The following is a 10,621-nucleotide window of genomic DNA, read 5'->3' on the forward strand; positions in this document are numbered from 1 at the left end:
CGAAGGAAAAATCCCAAGCCTGAGCCCGGCCTGAAGTACATGAACAGTGGCATTTCTTAATTAAATTAATTATTTTTGAGATATTATATTAATTTATTATACCTATATTTTGAATAAAAAAATTATATGTACATTTCGGGCTTTATTTGGGCTTTCGGGCCGAGTTTCGGGTGAGAAAGTGAAGCATGAGCCTGGTCCGAATGTCGGGCTTCAGGTTCGGGCGGGCGGGCCGGGTTTTCCATGAACAGGTTTACTTGGAAGCACCGAAGAGACCTTTGGAGCACACTCCATCTCGAAAAACAGTTTGGTGCAAGCGACATTTCCACTCCAGCTCCTCTTTTTGTCGGCACCTCCCCTACCTCACCGTAGCGCCGCCTCCGGCTGCCTGCCCATAGTCCACGGACTCCGGATGGACCGATCCCATTCCATGCCCTCAGTTTGGAGGCTGATCCCACGACTTCCCCATATATTGTGCCTCCTGCTCCTCTATCGGCCCTGAAGGCAGCGCCTAAGCCAACAACTCGTCCATGTTGCCACCAGGCATCGTAGACTCAAGGCGTCGGCCTCCCCTCCGTAGGTGCCACATCAAAGAAACAGAGGAAGAAGGCAGCGCCCCACGTTCGCCCCCTCATCCCTTCATCTCTGCGGCATGCGAAACTCAGGCACCTACCCGACACACTCGGAGATTTGCCAATGAGTTTAAAAAAAGACCTCCCTTATCTTGTCTTTCGGATGGTTCAATTGAATGTAATGTGATCATGGAAGAGTGGTGGTAATTGTGCAATATTTGTGTTCAGTGATGATTTTGTGCATTCAAGGATGATCAGTAATGAATCATTTCTAGATAGTATAATGGGTGATTCCGTTGCGACCAATGATTTCCATCTTGATGGCACATTAGTGGCGCACTTTAAATAGTTGGATGCTCGCGAGAAGGAAAGCAATTCTGGCCGCAAACTATAGAATGAAAGAGGATGTTGCTCTTTTGAGGGCATGGCAAGAGATCACACTAGATGCGCTCGCTAGGAAAATCAAACGAATGCAAACTGTTGGAGGCGCATCGAGTATTGCCATCAACACCTTGGGCCTAAATTGAATCGTGTCTCAAATCTCTCACAAATGAATGGGGTATGATTCAAGAGATGTGCAACCATTGAGCGGGTTTTTTGGACCAAGTGAAGCACGCTCCTCCTAGCAGTGTCACCATTGACTAATATGCCAGCACTCTCACTGTTCTTTGATTGCCATATGTGAAATTGGGTGAAGAGATTGCTATGTCGGAGCAGGAACTCGTGCGCGTATATATATAATAGGAGAGATTTACAAAGGTTGCTTCACATTGTGCGAGACTTAATCTCTATGATAACTATACAAGAGATAGGATCAATCTGTACAACAATCTGAATTGGGTTACAACAACTTGAAGATGAATATAAAAATGTACATGCACAAGAATATTACATAGGTATTTCAACATCCCCTTTCAATCAAACTTGTCTAAGTTGAGATTGCGCTGAAAAGTTTCTAGCTGCCTTACTATAGGAGGTTTAGTAAACCCGTCTGCAACTTGATCTCCTATGGGTATAAACCAAATATTGAGTAACTTATTTGATACTCTTTCTCGGACAAAATTACAATCAACTTCAATATGCTTGGTTCGAGCACGAAATACAGGATTTGTTGACAGATAAGTGGCATCAAGATTATCAAAACATAAGGTTGTTGTTTGTGATTGATTAATACCAAGTTGTAACAGACACTGCACCCAAATTACTTCTGTTACATTTGCAAGAGACTTGTATTCTGCCTCAGTGTTGTACCTTGATGTTGCAGCTTGTTTTCTTGCAATCCATGAGACAAGATTGCATCAAAAAAATATGGCAAAACTTCTGGTGAACTTTCTATCATTAGGATACCCTACCCAATCAGGATCAGAAAATACACTTACAAGAGATGAGTATGACTTCACAATTTTGAGTCCAGGAGAGAATGTATATCTGGGATATCTAATGATTCTTTCTACTGCTGACCAATGAACAGTTGTAAGAGCATGTAGATATTGACATATCTTATTTACTAAGATGATATATTAGGCCTAGTTAGTGTTGGATATTGCAATGCACCAACTATGCTTTTGTACCTGGTAGAGTCTTCTTCCCCAAGTATTTCACCCTCTGTCGTTGACAATTTCTCTAAACTAGATAAAGATGTGGTGACTGGCTTACAATCATTCATGCCAATTCTTCTAGTTATGTCTGCAATATATTTTCCTTGAGATAAAATAATCCCATTGTATACTGGTGTTACCTCTTTTCCCAAGAAGTAATGCAAGACTCCCGGATCATTCAATGAGAAATCCCAACGCAAATCATGGAGTAGGGCTTCAACTACCTTTGGACATGCGCTTGTGACAATAATATCATCAACATAAATAAGCACATATATGGTTATTCCATTTCTACCTTTGAGGGAGTAAACCAAGTGACTGTAATTTGGTGAGTACACGAGTGTACCATGCACTTGCTTCATATTTTAGCCCATATAATGCTTTATCTAGCTTGCACAAAAAAACAGATTCTTGAGATCCTCATATCCTTATGGTTACCTCATATAGACCTCCTCTTCCAGAAAGCCATGAAGAAACTCATTATACACATCTAACTGTCGCATACACCACCCTCTTGACACAACAACGGAAAGAATTAATCTGATTGTTGTTACCTTGACTACGGGACTGAAAGTGTCTTTGTAGTTAATACCACAATGATGCTCTACATGTGCCTTGTACATGTCAACAATACCATCAGATTTTCTTTCAACCACTTACAGTCAATGACGTTGTATCCCCTCTAAAAAGGAACTACATGCCACATCTCATTTTTCATGAGAGTAAAATACTTGACATCCATTGCATGCTTCCACTTCACATCACCAAAAGTTTCCAGTAAATTTCCTGGTTCCCTGTACTACAAAAACTAGCCAAATGAATACAATCGTTGTTTTATTATTTAGGACGAAAAATACCATATTTTGCGTGTGTGTGCACATGGAGAGGCAGCTGGGAAGGCTTGGGCACATAAATGATGGAATATCCGGCGGCAGCAGCATCATGTATGCCGGGGACCAAAGGGTCAGCGGCGTCAGAGCAAGTACAATAGCGTGATGTAGACGGGCTATAAGAGAGCCACACCGGATGTGTGCCTAGTTGGACGAGAGAGGAGAGAAGAGAGAAAAGAAGCGGGCTACAAACTTACAGCCAGCTATAGCACGAGCTCCAACACTCTTTGTGAGGGAAAGAGGTGGGCCATATATTAATGGTATAGCATACTTGTATGACTAACTATTGTATGAGTGGGCTATTATGTTGGCCATACGGCCTCTTCCAATGCTCCACCATGTACAGATGCTAAGGCTACCAAGTAGGCATAAAATCTGATGTGGCGAGTTATTAATTATGAAGAGAGAGACTAGTTTGGTGACCACAGGAACAAATGGTGCTAAGCGCATGTACCTAGGTGGGAAGACAATTTTGAGTTTATAGCTAATTAAATGGAGGAAGCTTAACAACAAAAAATAAATACCTATGCATTGAGGACTTCAGTTGCTAAGCTATTTAATGCACTTAGCACCTCATCTAAGCATCTTTGCATTGGAAGAGGTCTAAGTGATGTGGCAACTCCATATAGTCGGATGTTGGTTATACTATTAACCATGCTCTCGGCTTCTGGTGAGAGGGGAATCCGCTCGCTGGAGTGCGCCTGACGAAAACTCCTCACATGGTGAGCCATGGTTGGTGCAAAGGGTGGACATCGTGTCCTCCTGAGAGGCGGCGCCACTTGGGGAACCCAAAGAGATCGGCAATCACGCGGGACCGTGCGATGCAGTTTCCCCTTGATCCCGCGTGACGAACGTTAATCCAAGAGTGAGGTTGATCCCGAGGCAGATTCGCTACCAGCTTCCGCACGCGATCACTTGTGAGCGGGACAATCGGTCTTGTTGCTTGTCTCCTGATCTTCTATGGTTCTTTGATCCTGCATATAAAATCACTTATGGAAACACCATTTTAGGATCCTTGTGTATCATTAGTATTAGAACTAGACATATTATCATTATACGCATGACCCCCATGACCCAAAGGCATAAATGGATTGAGAAGGAAAGGTGGTAATATGAGAATTTCATCCCGGAGTTGAGATCCAACATGAGGATGTAAATCGGCAAATGGAAATTTGAATCATCATACATTACATCTCCAAATATATAAACTTAATCGATGATGACATCTAGACATTTGTATCCTATGTGAAGGCCACTATAGCCTAGAAAAAACACATTGTTTTGAACGAAGTTGGACCTTATGTTGGTTGTATGGATGAAGATTAGGCCACACCGCACATCCAAAAATTCATAAAAAAAGAATAGTCTAGTTTAGCGTGCAAAAGACGTTCCATGGGTGTTTGGAAACTAATGACCTTGCAAGGGAGTCTATTAATAAGATAGAAAGGAGTAAGAAATGTTTCATCCCAGAATTTAAGTGGAATGCATGCATGCACAAAAAATGACAAAAACAAGTTGAACTATATGACGATGTTTTCGATTAGCGGAACAGTTCTGTTGATGAGCACAAGGGCATTAAACATGATGTGATATACCAATGTGATTGAAAAATTAATCTAACTAACTATATTCACCTCTAAAATACATGATGCTGAAAATCATGAAATCTCTAAAATACATCAGATTTATTTTTCAACAAATATATATGTATAAATTTGTTGAAGTCATCAGTAATCTTACATAGAATTTATTTCTACCGACTGAAGGTGTGGTAGGACCCGATACATTAGAGAAAATGAGCTCCAAAGGAGCGCTAGAAACACTTTTGAAATAAACCATAACTTTATTCATTGGAAATAACCAATACATCATTTATGAGGATCGTTAAAGTTTCATTTGATGCCTCCTTAAACCAATCAGAACTTAAGGAAAATCTAGCTAATCTAGCAAGGTCGTGAGCAACTATATTTGCTTCTCTATTACAGTGTTCAAACCTAGTAATAATGAAACTATAGGCAAAATGAAAACAATCATAAAAGAATTGCCGCTGCCACACCCGCCGACCATCCTCCATCTTTCATGGTATCAATCACATCTAGATTGATAATAACAAGGTGATTGCATCCTGTCCTTTGCGCAAGCGAAAGATCAAGTTTGAGGGCCAAAGCTTCAACTGTTAGGACATCCGCACAATAGTCTATCTTCTCATTCCCCCAGCGATAAATCTTCCTTTGTCGTCCCTTAGGACTGCCCCCATCGTGCCCTAAGCAGGTCATGGTCGAAAGAAGTATCAACATTAAGTTTAACAAAATCCACTAGAGGGTCAGACCGGCCCCATCTTTTCATAGAAGGCTTTGGAGAGGAGGCAGTAACAAAGTTGGTCGTAAGAGATAGTATCCCTGTAGATATTGTTGGGGAACATAGTATTTCAAAAAAATTCCTACGATCATGCAAGATCTATCTAGGAGAAGCATAGCAATGAGCGGGGAGAGTGTGTCCACGTACCCTCGTAGACCGAAAGCGGAAGCATTTAGTAACGCGGTTGATGTAGTCGAACGTCTTCGCGACCCAACCGATCAAGTACTGAACGCATGACACCTCCGTGGTCTGCACACGTTCAGCTCGGTGATGTCCCTCGAACTCTAGATCCAGCTGAGGCTGAGGGAGAGTTTCGTCAGCACGACGGCATGGTGACGGTGATGATGAAGTTACCAGCGCAGGGCTTCGCCTAAGCACTACGACGATATGACCGAGGTGTTAACTGTGGAGGGGGGGCACCGCACACGGCTAGGAACAATTGATGTGTGTTCTAGGGGTACCCTCCCCACGTATATAAAGGAGGGAGAGTGAGGGAGGCAGCCTAGGGCGCGCCCAAGTAGGAGGAATCCTACTTGGGCCCCTAGTCCAATTCGGCCCCCCTACCATATTTGGACAAGGGGGAAAGGAAGGAGGGCGGAGGGGAAGGAAGTAGGAGTCCTACTTCATACTTTCCTTTTCCTCCTCTCCTGTCCATTTCTCCCCACGTGGCTGGCCCTATAGGGGGCGCACCAGCCCCTTGTGGGCTGGTGTGTTCCCTTACTTGGCCCATTAAGCCCATATCTTTGCTGGGGGGTTGCCCGAAACCCCTTCCGGTGACCCAATATCACCCGAAACACTTCCGGTGTCCAATTATCATCGTCCTATATATGAATCTTTACCTCTCGACTATTTCGAGACTCCTCGTCATGTCCGTGATCTCATCCGGGACTCCGAACAAACTTCGGTCATCAAATCACATAACTCATAATACAAATCGTCACCGAACGTTAAGCGTGCGGACCCTACGGGTTCGAGAACTATGTAGACATGACTGAGACACATCTCCGGTCAATAACCAATAGCGGAACCTGGATGCTCATATTGGCTCCTACATATTCTATGAAGATCTTTATCGGTCAAACCGCATAACAACATACGTTGTTTTCCTTTGTCATCGGTATGTTACTTGCCCGAGATTCGATCGTCGGTATCATCATACCTAGTTCAATCTCGTTACCGGCAAGTCTCTTTACTCGTTCCGTAATGCATCATCCCGTAACTAACTCATTAGTCACATTGCTTGCAAGGCTTATAGTGATGTGCATTACCGAGAGGGCCCAGAGATACCTCTCCGATACACGGAGTGACAAATCCTAATCTCGATCTATGCCAACCCAACAAACACCTTCGGAGACATCTGTAGAGCATCTTTATAATCACCCAATTACGTTGTGACGTTTGATAGCACACAAGGTGTTCCTCCGGTATTCGGGAGTTGCATAATCTCATAGTCAGAGGAACATGTATAAGTCATGATGAAAGAAATAGAAATAAAACTAAACGATCATTATGCTAAGCTAACGGATGGGTCTTGTCCATCACATCATTCTCTAATGATGTGATCCCGTTCATCAAATGGCAACACATGTCTATGGCCAGGAAACATAACCATCTTTGATTAATGAGCTAGTCAAGTAGAGGCATACTAGGGACACTCTTGTTTTGTCTATGTATTCACACATGTACTAAGTTTCCGGTTAATACAATTCTAGCATGAATAATAAACATTTATCATGATATAAGGAAATATAAATAACAACTTTATTATTGCCTCTAGGGCATATTTCCTTCAGTCTCCCACTTGCACTAGGGTCAATAATCTAGTTCACATCGCCATGTGATTTAACACCAATAGTTCACATCACCTTGTGATTAGTTCACATCGCCATGTGACTAATACCCAAAGGGTTTTACTAGAGTCAATAATCTAGTTCACATCGCTATGTGATTAACACCCAAAGAGTACTAAGGTGTGATCATGTTTTGCTTGTGAGAAAAGCTTAGTCAATGGGTCTGTCAAATTCGGAGTTGTATGTATTTTGCAAATTTTCTATGTCTACAATGCTCTGCATGGAGCTACTCTAGCTAATTGCTCCCACTTTCAATATGTATCCAGATTGAGACGCGGAGTCATATGGATCGGTGTAAAAGTTTGCATCGGCGTAACTCTTTACGACGAACTCTTTATCACCTCCACAACCGAGAAATATCTCCTTAGTCTTCTAAGGATAATTTTGACCACTGTCAAGTGATCCACTCCTGGATCCATATCGTACCCCCTTTCCAAACTCATGGCAAGGTACACAATAGGTTTGGTACACAGCATAGCATACTTTATAGAACCTATGGCCGAGGCATAGGGAATGACTTTCATTCTCTTTCTTTTTTCTGTCGTGGTCGTGTTTTGAGTCTTACTCAACTTACACCTTGCAATATAGGCAAAGAACTCCTTCTTTGACTGTTCCATTTTGAACTACTCCAAAATCTTGTCAAGTTATGTACTCATTGAAAAAACTTATCAAGCGTCTTGATCTATCTCTATAGATCTTGATGCTCAATATGTAAGCAGCTTCACCGAGGTCTTTCTTTGAAAAACTCCTTTCAAACACTCCTTTATGCTTTCCAGAAAATTCTACATCATTTCAGATCAACAATATGTCATTCACATATACTTATCAGAAAGGTTGTAGTGCTCCCACTCACTTTCTTGTAAATACGGGCTTCACCGCAAGTCTGTATAAAACTATATGCTTTGATCAACTTATCAAAGCGTATATTCCAACTCCGAGATGCTTGCACCAGTCCATAGATGGATCGCTGGAGCTTGCACATTTTGCTAGCACCTTTAGGATTGACAAAACCTTTTGGTTGTATCATATACAACTCTTCTTTAATAAATCCATTAAGGAATGCAGTTTTGATATCCATTTGTCAGATTTCATAAAAAGTGGCAATTGCTAACATGATTCGGACAGACTTTAAGCATCGATACGAGTGAGAAAATCTCATCGTAGTCAACATCTTGAACTTGTCAAAAACCCTTTTCGACAAGTCGAGCTTTGTAGATAGTAACACTACTATCAGCGTCCGTCTTCCTCTTGAAGATCCATTTCATTCTCTATGGATTGCCGATCATCGGGCAAGTCAACCAAAGTCCATACTTTATTCTCATACATGGATCCCATCTCAGATTTCATGGCCTCAAGCCATTTCACGGAATCTGGGCTCATCATCGCTTCCTCATAGTTCGTAGGTTCATCATGGTCTAGTAACATGACTTCCAGAACAGGATTGCCGTACCACTCTGGTGCCGACCTTACTCTGGTTGACCTACGAGGTTCGGTAGTAACTTGATCTGAAGTTTCATGATCATCATCATTAGCTTCCTCACTAATTGGTGTAGGCATCACCGGAACTGATTTCTTTGATGAACTACTTTCCAACTCGAGAGAAGGTACAATTACCTCATCAAGTTCTACTTTCCTCCCACTCACTTCTTTTGAGAGAAACTCCTTCTCTAGAAAGGATCCACTCTTAGCAACAAAGATCTTGCCTTTGATCTGTGATAGAAGGTGTACCCAACAGTTTCTTTTGGGTATCCTATGAAGACGCACTTCTCCGATTTGGGTTTGAGATTTATCAGGCTAAAACTTTTTCACATCAGCATCGCAACCCCAAACTTTAAGAAATGACAACTTAGGTTTCTTGCCAAACCACAGTTCATATGGTGTCGTCTCAACGGATTTAGATGGTGCCCTATTTAACGTGAATGCAGTTGTCTCTAATGCATAAGCCCAAAATGATAGTGATAAATCGGTAAGAGACATCATAGATCGCACCATATCTAATAAAGTACGGTTATGACGTTCGGACACACCATTACGCTGTGGTGTTCCAGGCGTGAGTTGTGAAACTATTCCACATTATTTCAAATGAACACCAAACTCGTAACTCAAATATTCGTCTCTGCGATTAGATCGTAGAAACTTTATTTTCTTGTTACGATGATTTTCCACTTCACTCTGAAATTCTTTGAACTTTTCAAATGTTTCAGACTTATGTTTCATCAAGTAGATATACCCATATCTGCTCAAATCATCTGTGAAGGTCAAAAAATAATGACACCTGCCGCGAGCCTCAACGCTCATCGGATCGCATACATCAGTGTGTATTATTTCCAATAAGTCAGTTGCTCGCTCCATTGTTCCGGAGAACGGAGTCTTAGTCATCTTGCCCATGAGGCATGGTTCGCAAGCATCAAGTGATTCCAAAAGCCCATCAGCATGGAGTTTCTTCATGCGCTTTACACCAATATGACCTAAACGGCAGTGCCACAAATATGTTGCACTATCGTTATCAACTTTGCATCTTTTGGCATCAATATTATGAATATGTGTATCACTACGATCGAGATTCAATAAACCATTCACCTTGGGTGTATGACCACAGAAGGTTTTATTCATGTAAACAGAATAACAATTATTCTTTTAAATGAATAACCGTATTGCAATAAACATGATCCAATCATATTATGCTCAACGCAAACACCAAATAACATTTATTTTAGGTTACTAATCCCGAAGGTAAAGGGAGTGTGCAATGGTGATCTTATCAACCTTGGAGTTACTTCCAACACACATCGTCACCTTGCCCTCAACTAGTCTTTGTTCGTTTTGTAACTCCTGTTTCGAGTTACTAATCATAGCAATCAACCCAGGGGCTACTATGAACACTAGTAAAGTACACATCAATAACATGTATATCATATATAATTTTGCTCACTTTGCCATCCTTCTTATCCGCTAAGTATTTGGGGCAGTTCCGCTTCCGGTGACCATTTCCTTCGCAGTAGAAGCACTCAGTTTCAGGCTTGGGTCTAGCTTTGGGCTTCTTCATGGGAGTGGCAACTTGCTTGCCATTCTTTTTGAAGTTCCCTTTCTTTCCCTGGCCCTTTTACTAGTGGTCTTGTCAACCATCAACATTTGATGCTTTTCTTGATTTCTACCTTTGTCGATTTCAGCATCACGAAGAGCTCGGGAATCGTTTTCGTCATCCCTTGCATATTATAGTTCATCACGAAGTTCCAGTAACTTGGTGATAGTGACTAGAGAACTCTGTCAATCACTATTTTATCTGGAACATTAACTCCCACTTGATTCAAGCGATTGTAGTACTCAGACAATCTGAGCACATGCTCACTGGTTGA

The sequence above is a fragment of the Triticum aestivum genome, chromosome 6D (genome assembly GCF_018294505.1).
Source record: "Triticum aestivum cultivar Chinese Spring chromosome 6D, IWGSC CS RefSeq v2.1, whole genome shotgun sequence".
Classification (NCBI taxonomy): domain Eukaryota; kingdom Viridiplantae; phylum Streptophyta; class Magnoliopsida; order Poales; family Poaceae; genus Triticum; species Triticum aestivum.